Below are 25,552 nucleotides of genomic sequence, written 5' to 3'. Positions count from 1 at the left end.
GCTTTATCAAGATGTATACTAAAAAAACACAATGCTTTATATAGTCATTTACTGGTCACATGACCTGTAATTAATTGAAACTACAGATTCAATTAATTGTGCTCTTAAAGATGTCTTGACATACCATTTTATATAAATCTTAAAACCTTGTGTTAAAAACCAATATTTATAAACCAATATTTATAACACATATAATGTTTAAAAACCTGCCTATGCATAAAATTGAAAAATATATTCACATACTAATAAAATGTTGTTAAAAAATTCTTGTAATTTCATATTCAAGTAAAACATCTTAAAAATGAACATATTCAAGTTAAAACATGCTGAGCACCCGCACCTGACGTGCAGTGAAAATACAAAGTTAATAGAATTTGTAACAATCAAAATTAAAAAATCTGTGAATAAATACATGAACGAAATATGCACTGCAGTAAAATATAATATTATTCAGTATATATATGATTAAAACATTGTTGTTATAATCTTGCCCTCCTCATTTTTAGTACACTACTAATACTAACATTGTCATTAAGCCCTGGGGGTCTCGTGGCATTTAACTTCAATTGCCACAACAATTCTTTGTATTCCAGCGATGTTTCCCAATCGCCCCCTCTCGGGTTCTGTGTGACCTGTTCTAAAACAATAAATTTCAACTGCATATTGGGACATTTCAAAGAATGCTTGTAAAAGGCATTTGTGTCTTTCTTCTTTGAAACATCGTACAGATGTTTGTAAATTCTTTTCCTCAAAGATCTCTCAGTCTTACCAATGTAAAAACTGAGACATTGGGTACATGTTCCGAGATACACTACGCCTTTGGTCCCACAGTTGTAATATTCCATTGATTTAAATCGATATTTTCTTGAAGCAATGTGCAAGCTACTGTCATTAATAATATATGGGCATTGCTTGCATGCACCACACTTATGTGTACCTAATCTAGAGCTGGATTGTGTGTGACTCGTATAAAATTGCCTCTCAAATAACCCCTTAAGGTTAACATTTTTCCTGTTCACAAATTTAGGTTTGTCGGATACTAGTTTGTTTATATCTTCCTGCAATGTTAGCACTGGCCAGTACCTTGACACTATCTTTTCAACTTGTAAAGAGTCTTTAGTGAAAGTTTGAATAAACACATTATGTGTATCAAATTGAACATCTTGTTCTACATGTCTGTCCGTCTCTACACCTATACCCAATAGAGGAAAATGTTTGTTTTCTCTGCTGGTTATAACCTCCTGAGCTAAATTGTTAACCAGATGAATTGGATAACCCCTTTCCAAAAATAAATTTTTTAGAAAATACACTTCTTCCATAAATAGTTGTGTGCTGCACATCCTGGATGCCCTGATGAACTGCCCCTTCAATATACATTTTTTCTGATGAAAGGGGTGCCCACTGTCAAAATGGAGGTAGGAGTTAGAAAAAGTGCCTTTTCTATGAATTTTTGATTGAAAGGTACCAGTGTGTTGATTTTTAAACAGGGAAACATCCAAATAATTCAGGACATCCTCACTAGCGTTATGTGTGAAGGCTAAAAAATGTGTAGAAGAATTAATGTGAGTCATGAAGTCCATAAAATCGTTAAGACTTCCCCTCCATAACAAACATATATCGTCCAAGTAACGTTTGTAATGGGTAATAAATTTAGACCAGGGTGTTGAAAATATAAATTTGTTCTCCCAATAATGGAGTACAATGTTGGCGTAAGACGAGGCACAAGGAGCACCCATGGCCACCCCTTTCTTTTGCCTAAACAATTCTCCATTAAAATAAATGAAATTGTTTTCAAGGATGATTTCCATGAATTCAACTAACAGTCTAATGGTGTTCGGGCTAAATCCAGAAAGTGAACACAAGACCTCATTGAACCATTCTAACCCAATAGTGTGAGAGATGCTGGGAAATAACTCCACAATGTCAATGGTAATCATAAGGTTAGTTGAACCGTAAAAATTAGTTTCAATACCTTTAAGAAACTCCCAAGAGTCTTTACAGATATGTTCCAGAGATAAAACTAACTTCTTAACAGTTTGGTCGATAAATTTACCAAGTGGTTCCACAATACAACCTGCACCTGCAACAATCGGCCTAGATTTTAGGGGATCCAAGCCTTTGTGAACCTTGGGGATCCCGAAAATCACTGGTGTAATGGGTTTATTAACATGCAAAAAATTAAATAACTTCTCATTAATGGCTCCTTGCATCAGGTGGTCATATAATAAGTATTTAATTTTAGAATAAGCTATGTTAGTCTCATTAATTGAGACCACCCCATACTGTTCAGTATCTTGCAACATGTTATGCATGTATGTGTCATAGGCCCAATTGTACATTAAAACCACCCCTCCCCCCTTGTCTGGTTTCATAACTCGGACGTCCTCTTTCTTGAGAAAATTAATCAGCTGATATAACTCAAAATCTAAATTAGTAGGTTGAGAAGACATGTTACTAGAATATTGTTTTCTTAAATCCATTTCGATTAGTTCTTCAAATATCTTTAGAGCTGGGTGGGTAGGAGGGTTTAGTGTGCTAGATCTTGTGAAACCTTCATTTAAATATGTTTGTCCTTTAAATTGGATAGTCAAGTTTAAACGTCTAATAAAAAGCTTTAAATCTAATAATGTCTTAGTTAAATCTAATGAACGCAAAGGAACAAATTGGAAGCCTCTGGTAAAAAGCTCAAAATATTCAGATGTTAGTGCAATGTCAGTAAAATTATATATGAAAAAGTTGTCCTTCTTCATAACCCAACAGTTACTTACAGTGGAATCTGGTATTATTTCCCCAGCATCCCTAATGCTTGACTTGTCCATTGTATCTATCTGCGAGGTTTGCCCCAACCCTGTTGTTGATACGTTGTTCCCCTGTCCCCCGGTCTGCCCTGGGGGTAGTAAAAAACCTAGTGCGAATTCTTGTTCGTTTTTTGTGCTAAGCGCTCACTCCTTCTAGGTATATCCTCTGTTGGTGAGGTGGCATTATCAATGTTATCAGTAACAGTAACCCTGTCAAAAGCGTGATTGTTGTTCCACCTGCCGTAACCCTGTCAAAAGCGTGATTGTTGTTCCACCTGCCTTTACCTGGTGTAGGATAAGCCAAACCATCTCTATATTCTAAAAGGTCCCGCTCCAATTTCCTTATCTTCTGGTTAACTATTTTACAACAATGCTGATCTACTTCATGAAAAACATTGTCATAATTTCTTTTAATACTGGAAAAACTTTTGTCCTTAACAATAGAATCATTTAACACATTAAGTTCATTTAAAAGGACATCCGCTTTTGCTTCATAGTCCTTAATCATTAATTTAAGCATTTCCAGTCCTGTTCTATTAAACAAATCGATTAGTTCATTGTGTAGATTAGACCCAGGTAGAGCATTGTTCGGAAATTTAAAACAACGCAGACCCTTGGGAATGCGTTGCACTCGCACGCATTCTGCCAAATAGTCAATCTCAAGCTGTGTAGATTTATACGCATACAGCTTATCACTTAAGCTGAAAAAATTATGTTCAGCACTGTTATTGTCATTACTATATGCAGAAGAAATACCTTGTTTAAAAGAAAATTGTTGTTTAGTCCAAACATTGAAGTTAAAATCTCTCGCAACTCCATTAACTCCATTCAAACGACTAGTTTGCTGTTTCGTGGGCTGTTCCTGTAGATTGGCATTGGCCAATGAAATCTCGCCAGGAAGTTCTGCTTGTGGAGCACCATTCAGCTTCAATGTTAATGGTGATGTGGATTTTCTCCTTAGCCCTTGTTGTTGGTTCCCTGGTAACCGGGTAGTTGAATCAGTAGTGTCCGACATTAAAATACTACTTAATTGCGTTAATAAACATATCACTTGTCTAAACTCTCCTCTGGTCACTGGAGCCTCATCAGGTTCATCACGCAATATATTTGGTGTATTTCCGAAATCAACTTGGTCAGCGCCTTCAGCCATGGCCAAAGACCAAAAACAAAGTCAAAGTTTACCACAAAGTCCAAGTAATAAAAAACTTCCACAGTTGAAGACAACCGACCCAAAAAAGTAATGAAACTGTCTTTAATGGACGTAACAAGGATGCAAAACCAAACAGCAGTCAAAACTGGATCAAGCGCTTTTGCCTGGTTAGTACCAGGCTTTATCAAGATGTATACTAAAAAAACAATACAAAGAATTGTTGTGGCAATTGAAGTTAAATGCCACAAGACCCCCAGGGCTTAATGACAATGTTAGTATTAGTAGTGTACTAAAAATGAGGAGGGCAAGATTATAACAACAATGTTTTAATCATATATATATATACTGAATAATATTATATTTTACTGCAGTGCATATTTCGTTCATGTATTTATTCACATATTTTTTAATTTTGATTGTTACAAATTCTATTAACTTTGTATTTTCACTGCACGTCAGGTGCAGGTGTTCAGCATGTTTTAACTTGAATATGTTCATTTTTAAGATGTTTTACTTGAATATGAAATTACAAGATTTTTTTAACAACATTTTATTAGTATGTGAATATATTTTTCAATTTTATGCATAGGCAGGTTTTTAAACATTATATGTGTTATAAATATTGGTTTTTAACACAAGGTTTTAAGGTTTATATAAAATGGTATGTCAAGACATCTTTAAGAGCACAATTAATTGAATCTGTAGTTTCAATTAATTACAGGTCATGTGACCAGTAAATGACTATATAAAGCATTGTGTTTTTTTAGTATACATCTTGATAAAGCCTGGTACTAACCAGGCGAAAGCGCTTGATCCAATTTTGACTGCTGTTTGGTTTTGCATCCTTGTTACGTCCATTAAAGACAGTTTCATTACTTTTTTGGGTTGGTTGTCTTCAACTGTGGAAGTTTTTTATTACTTGGACTTTGTGGTAAACTTTGACTTTGTTTTCACAAAAATCCCCTATATATTCTTGAAATGCCTGCCCTGTATTTTGCACACAACTGACTTTCCTCCATCCTATCCATTTCTTATACATAATATCAACCCCTTTAGTTGCACATTTAGTTTCCTGTAAATCACATTTAGTTTCCTGTAAAAAAATACTTGGGGAATAGGATGCTTGAGTAAAAAAAATATATATTTTTACATTCTGTGATATAAATTTAATTTGCATATTTTGTGCACTTTGTTAAACCAGAATCCTTCATATCAGAAATTAGATGAGGCAAGTCACAGTTGACATTTGATGTAAACTCAGTTATGAGGTTACTGATTACATACCAATTGTTTACCTTCAGAGTATATGTATACTAACTAATCTCACAGCAAAAACCCTGGCAATAAGATTGGGATGCCATAGATGGAGATCCAGAAAAAAATCTCCCTGTAGCTCCGTGAGGGATGCCCAACTCATGACTATGTTATCTCTGTGGAGGCTAAGTTAACTGCCTTAATCCATACATAGCATGTTGTCCCTTCCAAGTTTCTTTTATGAGCTCCAGCGAAAGCCTAAATAATTCAAAGCACAGCTTAATAACATACCAATAATTATCAATTCTTGAATAGCTGAACTGAAATTAAACTACAGAACAGTAATCCTGTCACTTCTGCATGCCTTAAAATGACAGATAACTACAGAAGGAATGTTAATGTCCATTTTGGGATAATTTCCAGCTAGGTCACACACTCCTCAGCTCAGATAAGTGTTTCTGTATCATAATCCTTTCTTTTTTCCAGCTGCTTTTGTAGAGTCATGATATCTACTGATTCCAGGTCTTCTGGGTATGCATCTACTGCACTAACTTGAATGCCCTCTGTCTCCAGCTCTTCTGATGTCTGCAGTGCTACATATCTGTTTTGAGTTGGAATTGTTGTATAAGACTGGATAAGAAGGAGACTCTTGGTTAGACGGTCTTAATCTGAAACTGTTGATCTGAAATTAAATTATGGCAGCAAGTCACATTGCAGCAAACATAGTGATAAATGAGGTGATGATCTGGCCTACAGGCCTAGGATGCCAGGGACCCCAGGGATAGCTCAGTTAATGCAGAAGTCCAGGAAGGCATCAAAAGAAAGAATGAGTGCAGATAAAAAAGTGGGAGATAGAAAAGATGGAGTAGACCAGAGCATTGGAGATATTCTACCAGCTTCTAGAAAAGCACAAAGAAACTATATCAGGTTGCAAGGCACAGACAGAAAGATAAATAGTCAGATAGCCTTCAGAAGGTATGCCATCAACAACCTGCTCACTAGTCCACATGACCTCTAAGCAGATGAAAGGCATATTTCCAGCAGCTTCTGAATGAAGAAAACTCCACAGCAGCTGTGCTGCCTCAGCACTAAAGAAAATCAGCAGGCTCAGATGAGGTCACAGCAGATATAATAAAGATGCTGGGTGAGGTAGGGGAAAGATGGCTACTGAGGATACTCATAGCAAAAGGCATATCCTATAAGAGTGGAGAACAAGCATGTGTGTGACAGTGTACAAGAACAAAGAGGACATTCATAACTGTGGGCAGTACAGAGGCATCAAACTATAAGGGTAATAACGAGTAGTAGAAAGTAAGATGGGAGGTTAGCAGTTCAGATTCGGATCATTATGCAGCACAAATGACCAGATATTTGCAGTGTCTGGGAGATGAACCATTTATAGGTTGCCTGTGTCCATTAGAGACATAGGCACCAAGCCAGGGATGAATTTCCAGTTTCCCATCCAATTGTCCAAGTTGCACTTAAATTGGGTTAGGGAGGAACTCTGCTTCACATGGATGGGGAGCCTGTTCTATAGATGGGGTAGTCTCTGAGATACATACCTATCTCTCAAGAAGTTCCCATTTATACCACAAGCAAGGTGTAAGTCTTCAGAATGGGTAATTCTGGTGCTGTTTGTTTTGTGGATATGCAGGAGGTCCATCAGAGTGGGGTCTGACAATGCCCTGTATGCAAGGCATAGAGCTCCCCTTAAAAGCCTGCAGGAGACAGAACACAGGGATAGGGTCTTGAGGTGGTCTGCATAGGACATTTTACTTACTCCCTGTATTCTTTTAGTGAGGAACCTCTGTGGATGTTCCAATTGTTGGATATGCCTGGTTAGCTACATACCAAAGGGGGCATTGTACTCAATGGTAGGTCTGATGAATGCCAAATACAGTGGAGCAAAGACTTCTTTGGACTTAGATGCAATACCTTTGTTTATAAGTTGCACAACATAGAAATGATTTCCTTACTACTATAGACACATGATTGTCAAAGGATAGATTATTATCTATGTATGTCCCTAAGTCCCTGACTACTGAGTCAACTCTAAGGAGTGTGTTGTCAATATGATAGTTACCAGGGATGGATGACTTCCCAGAGGATACTATTATGCATTTCTTGGCATTTAGTTTTAGTCCATGGCTCTGACACCAGTTTTTTGTCTGTTTCAGCCCCTCCTGGAGAACAACTGTGTCAGTGTGAGATTCAATGACAGCTCCTAATTTGCAATCATCTTCAAATGTTGTCAGCCAGAGACCACTGACATTGGCCTTGACTTCTGAGAAGTAAATGCCAAAAAGGAGCGGTCCAAGTTTCTGATCCCAGAGGGATTTCACTTGTGACTGGCCTCTTTGGAGAGGTGGACTCCCCAAATCTAACTTCCAGGCCTCCTGTCTTTGAGCCAGTTGGCTATCCACTGGGAGAAATACAGGTTTGTATCTAACCTCTTGAGTTTGTCAACAATGCCTTAGTGGGGTATTGTGTCAAATGCCTTGGCCAGGTCAAGGTGGGCAGTGTGAATGATTTTGGCCCCATGCATTGCTTTGGTGACCTTCTCAAAGAAGCCAGGTTGAGTAGGCATGATCTGCCCTTGATGAAACCAGACAGGGTTGTGTCCAGTGTCTGGAGGTTTACTATATCTCTACTGATAATCTCCATGATAATTCTTTCTATGTCTTTATATATAAGATTAGAGAGACTTGTGGGTCTGTAGTTTCCAGGATATGTAGATGGCCCACCTTTGCACAGATGGATGACTGTTGCCTTTCTCCATTTATGAGGCATGAAGCCTGTTTGGAGGCAACAGTTAAACAGTAATTCTAGAGGCCCTGATAGTCATGTTTCAAGCTATTTAGAAGGCATCCTGAGATATTGTCTGGGCCCATTGATGCAGTGTTCTTAGTCTTAGAGTGAGCATTAAGGAACATTTCCCTAGTGATAGTAGGAGGAGTTATACTTGATGATATTCCCTGAGGGAAGGTTAAGGGGGAGAGAGGGGTAAAGTTGGAGCTGAATTTATCAGCCAGGAGGTTTGCTGTATCTTCTGGCTCAGTGTAGGAGACTCCATTTACAATGAGCTCTGCTCACAACTATGTATTGCCTTTGAGGTTACAGACATAGCTAAAGAATGCTTTGTGGTTGTCCTTGGCCTGGGAGGCCAAACATACCTCAAATTTGGCTTTGGTAGACTTTATTTGTCTTTCGAGTTGTTCGTTTAGTTTGATGAGCGTGTTTTTATCCTGCTGGGTGCTGCACCTCCTACGTTTTGCCATTATTTTCTTCCTTCAGTTATACAGCCGATTGATTTTGTGATTCAACCAGGGTGGTTTGTTTTTTGAGTTAGGTCTGTACTTCTTCCTGATGGGTATAGCTGCCTCTATGCAGCTACTAACATGCTTGTACAGGGTTTCTTTGATAGGCAGCAGTGTTCTCAGGGTTTATGGGAGCTTGACACTTTGCCAGGTTCTCACTTAATAAGAGTGTTAGCCTTAGAATAGCTCCTGAATGCTCCAGATTTAGCTGGGGGTCCAGGTTTTATTTTTACTTCAGACAAAACAATTTTGTGATCTGACCTTACCAGGGAAGGGATTACAACGGGGTGTGCAGCACTCTCCCAAATAAGTGAGGACCAGATCCAGTATGGTTGCACCCCTGGTTGGTGCATTGACTATCTGGTCAAGGGAGTTTGTATTTACAAAATCCAGAAATCTCTGTGCATGTACATTTGGTGTAGTATAGGATTCACAGTTAATAGTAGGGTAATTAAAGTCACCCATGAATATAGTAATGGGTTGGATGGTTAGTGTTTCTAATGAGTTTAAATATATGGTATGGGTTTCCTGGGTCATGGAGGAAGACCTGTAGCTTTCAAGGAAATGGTACTGGATTTTAACTCTGGTGATTTGAACATGGAGCAGCTCAAGTGCATTGTCCTGTTTGACCAGCCTTGAAGTATGTTTAGTTTTGATGTAAATAGATACACTTCCACCTTTAGTCCCTGCTTGTGAAGTAGCTTGTCTAAACATGTGGAAGGCATTATGACCTTGCACTGTTGGTGTCTTCTCGGCTTTAAACCATGTCTCAGTGACCGCACCAATGTCAGCATTCTCTAGGGTAAAGATAGCTTCTAGGGATTGGAATTTTTTGTTTAGACACCTAGCATTGAGCAGTAATACCTTTAGATTTTCTTGGTTTTGATTTGCTATGTCGGAAGTACTTTCAGTTTAGCATTATCTAAAAAAAGCACTATGGGGGAAGACAATGTTTTAGCTAATAGCTGAAAGCCTAGAGTGGAGAGGTGCAGACCATCCCTTGCAAAGCAGCATGGTCTGTTAACCATCTCCTTCCATGCTGACAAATATTGCACCCCCTTAGAATGACTCCAGAAACTAAGCCAATTATTAACGTCAATCATCTTTTCTTATGATGAGTGGTAGTAGCAGAATAAACAATTCTACTTGGAGAAATCCATCCAAGCACTTCTGCCTCAGGAGAATTCCATCTAAAAGAGGGGGGATATTGGCAGACTTTAGAAAGGTAGTTTGTCTCATTTTATTATCTGTCTTTGTAGGTGAAACTAGAGGGCCCATGCTACCACTCCTCGTGTCTCTGCCACCTGATGAAGCCTCCATCTCACATATATCTGCCCACGTATGATTTTTAGCACTTTTGTGGCAACAGAATCACAGTGAAGCTTTTGGCCTCCTCTGGAATGTAAGAAGCTGTTTGGTGGCCCTCTATTATAAAATTAAGTGTTGTCAGGAAGTGCAATTGGCACTGATGACCTAAGCCCACCCAAAAGGTTCTGAGGTCTCAAACTTTACTCACTTTTTAATTTTTCCACCTACTTCTACACATTCATGAGCTCTATAAAAATGAGCACTGTGACTTGTTTTCAACTATATGTTATTTCTCTGGATGCATGCACTGTTCAAAAATAGGAATCACTTAGTGTAGCTTTAAGTGACTACCTCCCATGCATATAAAAACTTCTGTCTTTATCAAGAGGAAGAAGAACAGGAACTGTTCACATTAATCATTTACATGAGCCTCTTATAAGTAGGTACTATAAAACATTTTTTTTTTGTTATAGAAGATAATATTGACCATTCATATTATATGTCAGGAAATAATGAGCCAATAAAAGTGGGCACAGCCTCTCATCTTACATGTGATAGACTGGAAAAGGTTCTGTAATAAAGCTTTCATACTTGGCTCTAAGGAATATAGGCGCCACTGATGAAGACAGAGGCTCTCATTTTACATATGTTACAAAACAGACTAATAAAGCTTGGTGATAGCCTCGTAAAAGCAGGAATGTTCAATTATCAAAGTGGAAACCACTCTATTGGATGGACCTGATGAAGTTCAGGTGAAAGTGTTTCTTTAACACCGTTCTATAGCTGTAACTAATAGTGCATTGTCATGCTTTCTTTGTTAGCAGTTAGCAATAAAAATAAAAATAAAAATAAACCTTTTTAACTAAGAATGAGGTTCCACAGGCTGCTGAGCTGGAGGTCTTTCAGGAATATTCAAATAAGGAACTAACCTCTAAGCCTTGGGACTGGCTCCTTGTTTTTCCATCTCTCAGATTTTCCTCCAATCAGCTCCTATGGAACCTCTCACCGTAACTACTTTTAAATAAATGACCCATTGAATGTAATGTACATATAAGAACAAGAACACTCACCTATCTACCTGCTTAACTGAATAAACTACTAGAAACTTCAGCAACATGTCTTTATTCCTCCCACAGGGAGTGCATCAGAGAGACAGAGTCTCCTAGATCTGCTAGCTAATGTGATTTTATCTGACCTTTATACTCTATTTCTTGTTAGTCCTGTCACCCTCTGGGTCACAGGTGGTATAATAGACTTCACTCAAGCCCTCTGGATTATCTCTGTTTTATGTCTGTAAGTCTTCTGATAACACGCACCACTGCTTTCCTTCTAGTAAACAAAGCATTGCTGTAATCAGCTGATATTTTAACATTAGCTCCTGCCATGATCTTGGGCCTCTCCTGAGAACTGTCTCTCTGCCATTATAGTCCAGAAAACATGATATAAAATGTCTTGGCAAGCTGAGTGCTCCTTGAATGCTCCTCTGTGTGCATGGTGTATAATACGTGGCTGAGGCAAGTTCAACATTTTGAATAACTCCTTTTTAACAAACTCCACAAGCTTCCCCCTTCCTTACTTTCTTGCAGACCAGTAATGCAAAGATTGTTTCTGGGACTTTTATTTTCAAAAGCATTTATATTTTTTAATTCCAGCTTAAAAGTTCTTACTTGAAATTCTGAGATGGCTATATGTGTAAGGAGATTGCTTTTTTCTGCTGGTGTAAACCCTGCTGCTGAGTGGCTCTTGTGTATGTAATTAGTTACAGCCCACTATCTTGACTTGCTATGGACTCCTTCAGAACAGCAGTGTCTAGCAGAACTGCTTGTATTAACATGGTCAAATTTTAAACAGCTTGTTTCAAGTCCTCCTAGGATACATTTGCACTCATTTGGGCTACTGCCATTTTGAAGGTACTCACTGAATGGCTGATAACTTAAAAGTACATTACTGACAGGAATATTACAAAAATAATGTGTTTAAACTATACTCACTGGTGGTGAAGCCTATTAAGAGTAAGTATACTTGCTTTACTTGCTTTTAGTCGAGTTTCCGATAGTTTAGTTTAAAGTTAGCCCTTAAAATGCTGCAAAGAGATAAGAGCTTCCCTAGAGGAGCTGTTCTTCCATGAGCAGTCACATGTTTGTTCCTCATCATCTTCTTTCAGCTGTTCCCATTAGGGGTCGCCACAGCAGATCTTCGGTTTCCATTTCTTCCTGCCCTCTGCATCATGCTCTTTCACACCGACCACCTGCATGTCCTCTCCCACCACATCCATAAACCTTATCTTAGGCCTTCCTCTTTTCCTCTAAGCTGGCAGCTCCATCCTTAGCATCCTTTTCCCAATATACCCAGCATCCCTCCTCAGCACATGCCCAAACCAACGCAATCTCGCCTCTCTTGCTTTGTCTCCAAGCTGTCCAACCTGAGCTGACCCTCTAATATACTGATTCCTAATCCTGTCCATCTTAGTCACACCCAGTGCAAATCTTAACATCTTTAACTCTGCCACATGCAGCTCTGACTCCTGCCTTTTCATCAATGACACTGTCTCCAACCCATATAACATAGCTGGTCTCACTACTCTCTTGTAGACCTTCCCTTTCACTCTTACTGGTACCCAACTATCACAAATCACTCCTGACACTCTTCTCCACCCATTCCACCCTGCCTGTACTCTCTTCTTCACCTCTCTTCCACACTCACCATTACTCTGAACTGTTGATCCCAAGTACTTAAACTCATCCACCTTTACCAACTCTACTCCCTGCATCCTCACCATTCCTCTACCCTCCCTCTCATTTACAGACATATATTCTGTTTTAGCCCTGATGACCTTCATCCCTCTGCTCTCTAAAGCATATTGCCACCTCTCCAGGGTCTCCTCAACCTGGTCCCTACTCTCACTACATATCACAATGTCATCTGCAAACATCATAGTTTTCATCTTGATACTTTCTGTTCTTTTCTGTATTTCAGGCAGAGATTGAAAATGGTCCACTGAAATCAAACCTGTACCCCACTAAACAGATTCAAAGAAAGAAAGAAATTAACTAACACATGCACGGACACACAGACACACACACACACACACACACACACACACACACACACACACACACACACACACATGCACACTAAATAGCCATTATATGAAGGATCTTGTTTTATGTACTTGTGTAATGTTTCTTCTTGATATGTATTTTTTTAATATTGTAAAAATGCATTCTATTTTTGTGATGTTTGTTTTGTTATTATAAAAATGCATTCTATTTTTGTGATGTTTGTTTTGTTATTATAAAAATGCATTCTATTTTGTGATAAACTGTGTATCTAAAATCTACTTGTATTTTATTTTCTGTGGAGCTTTTCTCCCCGGGCCTCCACTGAAAATGGGCCTCTGGCCTAGTTGGACATTCCAGGTCAACAAGATGTAATAAATAAAATAATAATAAATAAATATATTTATTTTTCTTTATTTACATTTTGTACAAAGATAGATATGGACGACTTCACAGAGGTGCTGTTCTGGTTCCTGAAACCATCCTCCACTGTGACAACCCCCCCCCCCCAACTTTAAGTTGAAGAGCAAAAAAAAAAAAAAGAGTTCTTTCTGGACGTAATGAGCAAAAAAAAAAATCTCCTCTTTCTTTTTAATGCTTTCCATTTGGCATCTGGCCTTTATGTCCTAGGTGGCTGCCTCTTTCATCCCACCCTAGTAATGCCTCTGAATTTTTAACCTACATTCAGGCATGAGATGAAAAAAAGAAATAAAACCATGAAGATGCATGTTGCTTAGAAGGCCAACAACAGCATGTCTTGAAAGGAAATAAAATTATTGCAATGAGTTGCATTTGTATGGTGGATAAGGTAACTAAGCTTTCAGCAACTGATGTACTCAATTTAGGACTTATGTTTGTCTGTGTATTTATTTTCATTTCTACATGTTAAGTATAATAGTATGACTGGGCAGAAAATTACCCCTTTTCATAAAAGTCCTAGAACATATGATCCACAGTAGAGGTAAGTATTTGTACAAAATGTTCAATTACTTAACTAAGTCAGTCTCAACAAATTGTTATATAAATACATGCAAGTGAAATGGTATAATCTGACTATACAAAAAGGTAAGAGCATGTAACATAAACAAGATGTTTAGATTATCAGTCTATTTATTTTAATGGGACTACATGCATGTCAAAATTATGTGAACTGGTTTCCTAACAGTACATCGATTACACTCTGTTGACACCACAGTAGCAAATGAGCAATGCTGAATGTGACAAGTGTGTGTGCCAGATTGTCAAAACCTCCATCCATACTGAAAGATCTGGCATTTGAGCTGAGTGTTTATGAGCAATTGCTCAAGGGTTAGGGTAAAAGTAACAGGGAAAAGGAAAGATGTGTTACAATTTCCTCCTGGCATTTGTGGCGTGTTCTGTTTAGAGATATTTTTACCCCCCCCCCCCCGCATCATGTTACTTATGTGTGCTAACCCTAACCATAACGCTAACCCTACCCTTAAGCCTAACCCTGGCTACACATTACATTAGTAAAAAAACCCTTGCCCTAACAGTACGACTACACAAGATTAAAGGACACAGAACATGCATAACACAAAACATGCACACCACTAACTCTGTCCTTTTATGTTACCCTTACGCTAACCCTAACCCGTGAATACTTGCATATTCATATCAACAGCTACTACATAGTCTTGCACAGCTTCAGAACCACCACATTTTCATTAAAACATTAATTTTGTCTGCACTCTCCTAATTATGTACATTGTATACAACTAAACAAAACCATGTATGATTCACACAAATTAACATTCCCTCATATGTGCATTCTATCTTGTTTACACCCACAAATATTTTTCTAACAAATGCGTATACCAGAATTTCAGTTACAGCCATATAACATCTGAAACACACTAATACAAAGGACATATGATAGCTGAAATATATATATATATATGTTGGGTGGAAGAAGAAACATTTAAAGAAAAGAGGAAGAGAGTACAGTATAGGGAGATAAGTAAGAGAAATGGGCTGGTATATAAAGAGGTATAGATAGAAATTGTCATAGGTACAAATGTCAATTGAAGGAAGTGTCACAGGGAGGCTGAAACAGTATGGTGGTGGAAAAAGATGAAAAAGAGAATGAGAAAATATATAACATAATGAGAGTTATACTGGAATATAGCCCGAGGTGGTACAGTGGTTAACATTGTCGCCTCACAGCAAGAGGTTATCTGGTTTGATTCTTGGCTGGAGTGCCTTCTGTGTGGCATCTGCATATCTTCCCTGTGGTCGAGTGATATAAAGACATGCAGGTAGGTGTGTGTGTCAATGGGCATGCCTTCTTTGAAGGTTGGGTGCCAGGCTGGCACCTTGCCACCATAAAAATCCACTGCCAATCATTAGCAGACTGCAGTTCTGGTGTGGCGACCCCTAACCAGGAAAAGCCAAAAGACATTTGTTTTTTAGAGTTGTACTGGAATTTGTTTTCTATAGGAAATTTATGAAATGTTGTGATAAAACTGTCATCACTGCTTAGCTCAGAGACAATCCCTAATTGTAATTAGTATTTTTTTTTATTATTATTTTTATTGAAAGATGTGTGCCAGGTTCATTTCTTAGCTCTACAGAAATGGAATGGTATAGTTTAGCTACAGAGACTCAGCAGAGGGAGACACTATATTGATTATTACATTTAATTGTGGAGATTTCTTAAGTCTATATTTGTTAATAAGATTACCTATATCTAGACATTAGTTTGATGCATATAGTATGCTATCTGCTGTTTTCAGTAAGGTATTTATTGAAAAGCTATATAGTGATGTTTTATTAGGCATTTTTTTTTCAAACATACAAATCTTACTGCAACATCATTTTAAGTCTGTTTACATTTGTTTTGTAAGTTTGTTATTATGAGAGCAATTCACAGTAAAGTTGGTAATAAGAGAGTGTGTGCAATTTGGAATGTGTATCAGAGGGTCCAGGTATGACATTAGTTGATTTTGGCCACAGCAAAGTTGATACGGAGACCAAACTTGAGCTGGTGGTCTAGTGCTACTCCTAATAATTTAGTGGAATTTATTTGCTTCAGTATTGTCTTAGTTGAAAATATTATATTTTTATATATGACACAGTTTAGGGTTAGTGGTACAGAGCTTAATATTTTAGGGTTCATTATTAGTCGTGAGTATGTGGGCCAAGTCACTAGTTTACTGAAAGCAAATGAGGTTTGTTTTTGAGGCTACTCAAGGGAGTCTGCAATTGAAATATGGGTAGAGTAATGAACATATTGGAAAGTGTATGCTTGTTCCAGTATTTTGTACATCACTGTTAAAGATATTGAATAATAGCAGACATAGGATAAGGGATACATACTAAAATAGAAGTAAAAATGAAGTAGATGTATTTCTGCTTTACTGACTGATACTTGCCATGAACATAGCTTTTGAGCCACAGCCATTGTTGCAATGGATAAAGTATCTAACTCCAGATCAGAAGACTGTAAGTTTGACTCCTGTCTGGCTCAGCTGACACATTTTCATTCAGTATAAAATCTCCTTTGACATGTATCTGTACAGACACATGCAACAGCTGGAATGCCCACAGAGATATCTTCTCAAAGGGATATAAGGTCTAAACAATATGTCCTAAATGGACTGATTCGAAGTCCTGTCTCTCTACTTGATATCCTACTAAGAGGTGACCTATATCTGTCAAAAAAGGCATCCTCCAACCCAATAAGGATGGACCTGCTGAACATTAGCAGTTCAAATCACATCACGAATACTCTGCCCAGGGATTTTAACCTCTTCCGCAATATCAAAAGAAAGGTTTAGAGGGACGGGTATACCTTACAGAAGGTACTACTGCTCTGGAACAGCCTTCCCATCCATGTAAAACAAAGCTCATTCCTGTCCATATTGAAGCATGACTAGGATCTATGGATAGGTAATAAAAGGTTTACCCTACTGCCACTGTGCAACTAATGGGCAGATGCAGCTCTTAAATGCTTTTTTTTGTACATGGGTCTCCTTAAATTATCTATGGTACAATCCTGGTTATTCTCCCTGGGGGGGTAACATTTAATTATTGAGCATGAGATGGGTAAGGCCACTCTAACACCAAACAGGATAAATTAATTCAAGTACCAAAGGGGAAAAAGACCAGGCTTAAAATGGCCAGCAAGGGCAGCTACCCAGTACTTACCTATGAACCTATTTATTTCCTATGTATTGTTCTAGATATGTCTAGTTGGGTCATTCTTTTAAAAGTAGTGAGAGAAAGATACACCATATATGATATATTCTTGGCCATAATCTGCAAGAGGATACTAAGGCATTAAAACATGGCAGTACATGAAAACTATTTGGTCACATAGGTGAAACCTGAGTTATCAGACTAGGGCTCTGCCCCCCAACAAGTAAATATTATCAATCATCTCCTCCATGTCATGGAGCACATATCTTATGCAATGACTTTATATTAAAAAGAAGTTTAATTTCTTATTTATTTACCTCTACATTGCTGCCATTAACAGGGACAGCTTTTAGAAATGCTACATAAAAAATACCATTGCATATGATGACTCACTCATAATGCATCGAGCTGTTCTTAGTAACAAAGTAAATAACAAAGTAAGTGCAGCTTCAGAGCAAAAGGAAACAGATAGTTTGTAGTGGAAAGTGCGGTTTCATTTTAGATTAAAATATGCTTCAATGGAAATCAAAGAGACTAGTTTTATGCAGACTAAAATATAAAACAGATTTGAGAAGAACACTTAACTGTATGACTTTTGTATGCAGTTGAACCATATATTACTTGGATGACTAAAACAAGAAGATGACAAATGTCTATGAAATGTCAGCAGATTAGAAGCAAAACATGGAAATGTAAAATGCATTTTGTTTTAAGGTGTACATTTTAACAACTTAAATAGTGTTGGGTGGTGGAGGACATAGCAGGACTAATTTCTTCTATTGAAAAACAAGGGCTTGAGTCATAAAGAAATAAAAAAAAAAAGCAGAAAAAAAGCATTGTATTTATTTATTTGTGTGTGTGTGTGTGTGTGTGTGTGTGTGTGTGTGTGTGTGTGTGTGTGTGTGTGTGTGTGTGTGTGAAAAATATTTAGTTTTTCTAGAGCTAATGGTGATCTTGGAGGTAATCACATTAAATTAAGATTGTGGTGGAATGCAGTCTGTTACATGCGAGAGAAGCTTGCCTCTTTTTAAAATGGAAAGTTTATTGAAATGGCCTTTTGTGATCTTCTCATTGCATAATTGTGCATTTCTTGTTCTTGAAGACAACACAGCTGACTCCAGGTAACTCTATGGTAAATACAGAGAATTATGAACAGGTCTCTGATCATTGTGGTATTATTATGTGTCCAAGACATGTATGACAAGAAATTCACATCAAAAGGGAAGCAAACACAGAAATTCACGGACAAATTACTGGCATAGACAGCAGGCAGAAACAAAGCTGTTTTGAATTCTGCCAACTTCATTTGTTGGCTAATACTGGCTATGGACCCCACCTTGATGGGACTGCTGCAGATCCGCAAGTCAAGCTCTACTCAAGTAACCCGCATGCACAGCCTCAACCTGGTCTATGATATCAATAGGACTTGTTGGCAGGACAGATTTGTATCCTAGAGACTCCCTCATCTGTGGAATAGACTCCCACTAAACGTCAAGCAGAATACCTCTTTACCGCTTTTTAAGCACAACCTGGATAACTGGATGGGGAACAGAAAATGCGTCCCTGGGATTCCACCCATGTTCCTGCTAGACAATGGCATCGGGTGCTTACTTGTCTAATCATGGGATAAACTCCTGGCTAGGCTTATAAGGGCCTCATGGCCAATAGTCTAGTAGCTTCCTATGATAGTATTAGTGCATAGTTCAAGGCCTGATCTTAACAGCGCTTAGAGAGGTGCTTAACAATTATTAAGAATGGGTCTTTAACCAACCTTAAGACAAATGGATTCCATTATGGGTGAAATTGTGGCATAACTATGTGCATTAGTTTCAGTGTAATCTCAGAGCTTTACCTTTTCTAAATAATGATAACCTTAAAACTTTTAAAATCCACACATTTTTAAAGCATATAATTAGAATCTTTCAAGATTTGTTGACTACTCCTGATTTAAAACAATCAATGATGTTACTCCAGCTATTACATCTCAATCCTAACATAAAGTTAAATAACAGGATGTTAAATTTAACAAACTAACCCTGACTTAAGGATAAAATTATCCTAGACTTCCTCAGTTATAACAAATCTTCAACTGATGAAATGAGAATTGCTCTTAACCTCCCTAAAAGTTATTTTATCATATTAAGATGAATTAAAGAACTTCTTTATAAACTTTTACCCCAGGATTCATTAAACTACATGTTGGAATAGCATTTTTCTGACACAGAGTGGACCATGTCTGTGTAAGCATGGCTGTAGCAGTAGCGCACTTTGCATATTCATGAAGGCGTGCTACTGTTATGGCTATGTGGACACGAACACCACTGAGTGCAAGGGGCAAGTCTAACATGCCCCCCGTACTCAGAAAGTGCTGTATGGCACTTTTGAAAAGCATTTCAGTGTCCACGAACACTGAAATAAAATACTTTGAGTATTTCAGTGTCCGCAGATATTGAAATAGATAGGGGAGCAAGAAACAGTGCAGGGGGTGTGTGACAGGTTCTGTCACACACACCCTGCATTGTAAAAGTGATGTACGGCCATAGCCATCAACTGTACAGGTTTCTGCAGAATGCCCAGATGACTGCCTCACATACTTCCCAACCTCCTAAAGCAAGAAAGCTGTACAAAGCCATAAATAATGGGGGGGTGGGGCAAAGACAAAAAATAGGGACACCTACTAAATATTACACTGACAAATCCAGAAAGCTGATAGTATAAAAGGTTTGCAGTAGCATGGACTTCCTGCAGGGTATGAAGACTGAAACACAAAAGTCTGCCATGTCAAAGTGTCGTACGGCCATAGCTGTCAAATCTACAGGTTTCTGCAGAATGCCTAGATGCCCACCTCACATACTTCTCAACCTCCTAGAGCAAGAACGCTGTAGAAAGCCATAAATAATGGGGGGGGGGGGGCAAAGGCAAAAAATAGGGACACTTACTAAATATTGCACTGACAAACCCGGAAAGCTGATAGAATAAAAAGTTTGCAGTAGCACGGACTTCCTGCAGGTATGAACACTGAAACACAAATATCTGTCATGTCAAAGTGCCGTACGGCCATAGCCATCAACTGTATAGGTTACCTCAGAATGACCAAGTGCCTGCCTCACATACTTCTCAACCTCCTAGAGCAAGAAAGCCATACAAAGCCATAAATAATGGGGGGACAAAGGCACAAAAATAGGGACACTTTTTAAATATTGCACTGACAAACCCAAAAAGTTGATAGAATACAAGGCTTGTAGTAGCATGGATTTCCTGAAGGGTATGAAATCTGAAATCCAAATGTCTGTCAGTATGTTCTGACTTACACCCTGAGTTATTTGCCAATGATTTGCTAGAAACCCATAGTCACACTTTCTAACTTTGTAAGACCAATAATTGAAATCTGTCCCTATGTGTCTCTTTACAATTTCCCTTACTGTGACTGACAAGGAGTACAGATACATGTAAATAAAGTGGGTTTACAATTTTTTTCCCCATTCTAAGGTATGTTTATTCATAGCTGAGTGGGTAAGCATGTTATGGCCCTCTGCTCAGCATTGCTGAAACATCCCATAGGAGATAAATAAAAATATACAGCTGAAATCCTCATGCCAAGCTAATGTAGTGGTTTGAGTGCCAGCTTTGCATGCAGGTGTTTATGGTTCGAGTAGCAAGACAGGCCCTTTATTTTTACGTAGGAAAGCAGTATTAAAATTATTATTTTAATTTTAAATTATGTAGTAATTGATATTTGTCAACCAGGGTAGTGTGGCTTGTCTAAAATGTAAGTGTAAGTGCATATAATGTGAAATTTCCCATGTATACACAAGTGTTCCATACAGTATAGTCACACCCCATGGTAATGTAATGAAAACACATAGAGGGATGTCATGTAAAGTAAATCATATGCACTTACTAATATGCCAGTAATAATTAATGAAGTCATTATCCTGATATTATTTTAAAATGAAAATTGAGCAATGGTTAGCAGTACTCAGCTATGCTTAGTCAGTGTAAGCATTGCTTAAATGTAAATGCTAAGCAGTGGTCAGCTCAGCTAAATGGATTTGTGCACTGTTAAGCAATGCTCAGCAATTACCCCTATAAGCACTGTTCAACCCAGCTTAGTGTATTTCCGCACTGCTTAGCTGAGCTTAGCATTTTCAAAATGGTCCAATGAGGGCAAAGGGTGGGAATATGGCCTTATTTAAACCATGCAGGTGAGAATACAGCCATAACCTGTTTAGTTTGATCTGCAGGAACATGAATGGTGTTGGAGAGGGAGCACACTTTCGGGCGGAGTGCTGGGGCATCCTGGAGTCCAGGGTCATGGCTGGACTCCTCATAGAACACCATGATGGCAGACTGCTGCAGGGCCAGTATGAGGGTTCTCAGTACAAACTGGATGGCTGGGACCATCTAGCACATGACTACACCAGTGCCACTGGAATCTCCCAAACTGGTGAGCAGGTTCATTATGCCAACCTAAAGCATAGGAAAGGGGAGCTCTTGGCCCAGTGGATCCAAGATGCTCAGGACCAGCATGCTCCAGCAATTTGTAAGTAGCCCAGATAGAGCTGTATCAAATTCTAGCCCGAGTATGTGATAGACAGGTATGCATAATGTTGGTTTCTCAACCCTACATCTGCAGAAGAGAGGGCTATGGACATCGAAGCTCATGCCGACAGACTGACAAGGATGCAGCAACAGGCTGGTGAGTACAGATCTCTACCTTACAGCATATAGTGTCATAAAGTAGAAGGGGTACATTGTTTACTGATAGTAGGTAGAATGTGTACTGTGTCTAATGAATAAAATAAGTTTGTCACACATACTTATCCACAGGATGTACATTAATAAAAGTCTCATTTCACTGTAATAAAATATACAACAAACTGTTGTGTTCACTCTGGTATGTTGTTGCAGAAATAGAACGTGTTCAGGTTCTGTACAACAACTATGGCACTGACAGCATGAAATAACTGAGGCTGTTCTGGAAAACAGCTAATATGCATTGGAGTCTTGTTTTAGCCTTTGATTTCCAGATTGTAGCATTTCAAAAGAGTAATGCACAGTACAATAACTATCTGCCATGCATGAATTTCAGGATTATAAGGTCAGACTGTCCAACTCAGAGAGTATTAGTCAGAAATCAGTCAAATAAGAAGTATCAGTTCCCACATAGCTCAGTGTGATGGAAAACAGCACTGATGTTCATTTTAGCATACCCAGACACAGTTCAAATCCAGGGAGTGGTACTGAGATGTGTGCATATATATACAACAGAAGCCCTGAATATTTGTAGAAACAGTCAGAAAGTGTTAACAAATGTTTTCCCCACAGGTCTCACAGGTAAAGAAATGCGTGTAGTAGCTGTATAAAGGGTATACGTATACACCTAAATACGTGTAGAAACAGTCAGAAAATGTTAACAGATATTTGCTCCACAGGTCTTACAGGTAAAGAAATGTATATAATAGCTGTATGAACAGTATACTAATACAATGTGTACACCTGTTCCACAGTCCAACCCCATATGCCTGCAAATGTCAGAAGGATAGGTACATACACCATGCCTCTTCTCGATACATGTCTCCCAATTGTCATGCTGTCATGACTAGTGGTCACTGCTGACAATCACCTTGGACGCAGATAGGAATCCAGGTGAACTATGCTAGTAGCAGACTCACACAAGATCATTGCAGGGTACCCGTTCTTTGTCAATTATGTAACTCTGACATGTGCAAGCCCCCTCCACTAAAGTAGCCACAGTGCACCTAGTCTGCCCCATACCATTACTGGTTGACAGTTGAACAGGTATGTATGTGCCACAGAAGCTATCAGCTATAGGTAGATGTAAAGTGTGGGCAGACCTGTACAGTATTGAGCAGCACTGTTGCGAAAAATAGAAGCCAATACAGTTGTTAAAGGATTTTTATTCTCTCCCCCCACCCTTCATCTGGATCAGTAATTATTATTCATATACTATGGGTATGTTGTTCACAAAACTTATTGTTGGGACATATGTTCTATTATTGTTCATATATTTAATTGGTTGCACATTAACATACCTTGTTCAAATACCATTATTGGTGACCTGTTGCCATCAATGTAACTTGAATACTAAAATGCTTACTGTTGTTCCATTTATGCATGTGTCCTGTTTGCTGTGCAACTGTTTCATATCTGTTGGTTTGGGTTAATGGGAGCACCCACACATGCTGGTGTTGTTCATGACTAACCAATATATCTGGGAAAACCATAACACCACAGCACTTTTGGGAAGGCAGATCTCAGCGGATCCCTCTGTCCCACCCCATCTGGCCATGGCACTGGGCTCCAGCACTACTGGGACCCAACCCGGAACATCCTCATCTGCTGGTCTTGCACCACCTTTGGAAGGAACCGCCTCAGGATAGGGCTAGTCCTCCCCTGGGCATGATCATGGAGAGGGGCCTGTCACCTGCTGACAATTCCAGGGTATGGTGCACAGCATCATCCACTCAAAGTTGGGGGGCAGCTGCTCCAGATGGAGGGCTGCCTGGCACACTTCAAGGGGCAGGCTGCCCCTCTCGTCCAACCTCTACCAAAGCCACCTTTGGGGCCATGAAGATGCAGTGGTGACTACCCATGGGTGGGGACCTCAGTCCCACTGTATCCATTTGGGGCCTTATGGGCCTCTTATTCCCAACCACCCTACTTGTCCAAGGTGTTTACCCCTTCATGTGTCATATACCACCCCTGTCTGCTGTCTTGTGTGTCTTGTCTGTCTGCAAATGCTACCTATCCTACCCAACCTACCTCCCCAAACATCCCACTCTCACCTAAAAAAAGAGGCATCTTTCCCACAAAAAAATCATTGACCCATACATAGCTCTGCATTTCATCCCCATGTACAGTGCAATTAATCAATCTACCCACAAATTATTCTCCAAATGTCTATCACCAACACCTCTCTCTCTGGGGAGTGAGGCTGTAAAATTCTGCACATTATTCACAGCTGTTGCTGCAAAAGAAATGTAGAACTATGGTCCTTTCCTACCTTTACTACACCCATTCTGCACATCCCTAGCTGGCTCTCCTAATGTTTTACCCCCTGCTTACCCCCATCTCACCAATTTCCTGTCACCCTTTTTTCTTTTCTTTAATTAAAATTAGTTCAGGGGCAAGCGGTGCTAAGTGATGATAAGAGGGCTTAACCATCTGTTAGCATCACTTAGCTCCACACAAAACCACATAAACCTGCCTACAACTGCTTAAGAGTGCCTTAATCACTCTAGCTGCATCACCCCTTATTCTGCACAGCAAAAAAATAATCAGCCCTTCCAAGTCTCAAGCCTGAGATGCTATGCAGTACAATCACAACAACATACCACTACACGATCTGAGCTGTGGGAATTTGCAATTCTTTTACAAACATATCATGCATTCTGGTCATTTAACATTAATGAAAAAAAAAAGCCATTGTGTCCAAATCTTGAACCCAAGACCCTGTGTACTACAATTAGAGCACTGTGCCTCTAAACCATCTGAGCTGTAGGAATTTGTAATGTTTATACAAACATGTCATGCACTACAGTCATTTCACATAAGGGAAAATATATATTCGTAGTGCTCTTATATACATATATATGTATATATAAATACAAATATATATATAGTCTCTCCGGCAAAGGTCAGCTTATGCATGACTGCCACTGGAGTGTCTGTTGTGCAATACTGAGTGTGACACTGCTAGGCCAGCCACCTGGGACATTGTACATATTCATATGTCACCCGTGAATGCTACTATGATACATATGCTTGTCCTACAAATGTAGGAGACTTACATAGGATATGTGCATAGTACACAACAGGCGCAGATGTGTGTGTTGAACTGTATGTGATATACTGAGCCCATACCTGACAACTGTCCAGAGATTTGCAGACTGATCACATATCTGCCTCATATTTGTAGTCAGTGTCTCATACAGTTCTGTATAGTCTGGCATATCACTGGCAACCCATTAAAGACTGAAGTCGTAACATAATAGCATGCATTTGATCATCAGAAGTCATATCCCGTGGAGTAGACCTGTGAATGTGACACTGTGTTTGCTGGCAACTATGTGTGTTTCAGCTAGATTCATAATGTGATGCTATTTTCTGACCTTTGCCCACCAGTGGCGTGTGCCCTTGTGCAGATGTCTTGCTCTAACAGGAGCTAGGTGTCTTAGCATGAAACCAATGTCAATGCAGGCAGACTTGTCCTGTAGGATGCCAGTATTTGTGCAGTCACTGACACCTGATTTGTAACTGTGGTGAACATACCAACTTGCCAGGTTACTCATCCCATCATACGTTTAGACCCAAAATAGAGGGCTGCAAAGCCACAGGAAGGGGAGTGTTGAACATAACATACACATACACACCTCCAGGCTGACCAAACAGTGTGACATGCTGGTGACATCCCGAGTGCAGTTAACAGTTGACCTACTCAAATTATAGCTAGCTACAGGTCTTCAGCCATGAATATGGTCACCC

This window comes from Protopterus annectens, chromosome 3.part0, assembly GCF_019279795.1.
Source record: "Protopterus annectens isolate FY-2018-M chromosome 3.part0, PAN1.0, whole genome shotgun sequence".
NCBI lineage: Eukaryota > Metazoa > Chordata > Ceratodontiformes > Protopteridae > Protopterus > Protopterus annectens.
This window is presented reverse-complemented; position numbering follows the sequence as displayed.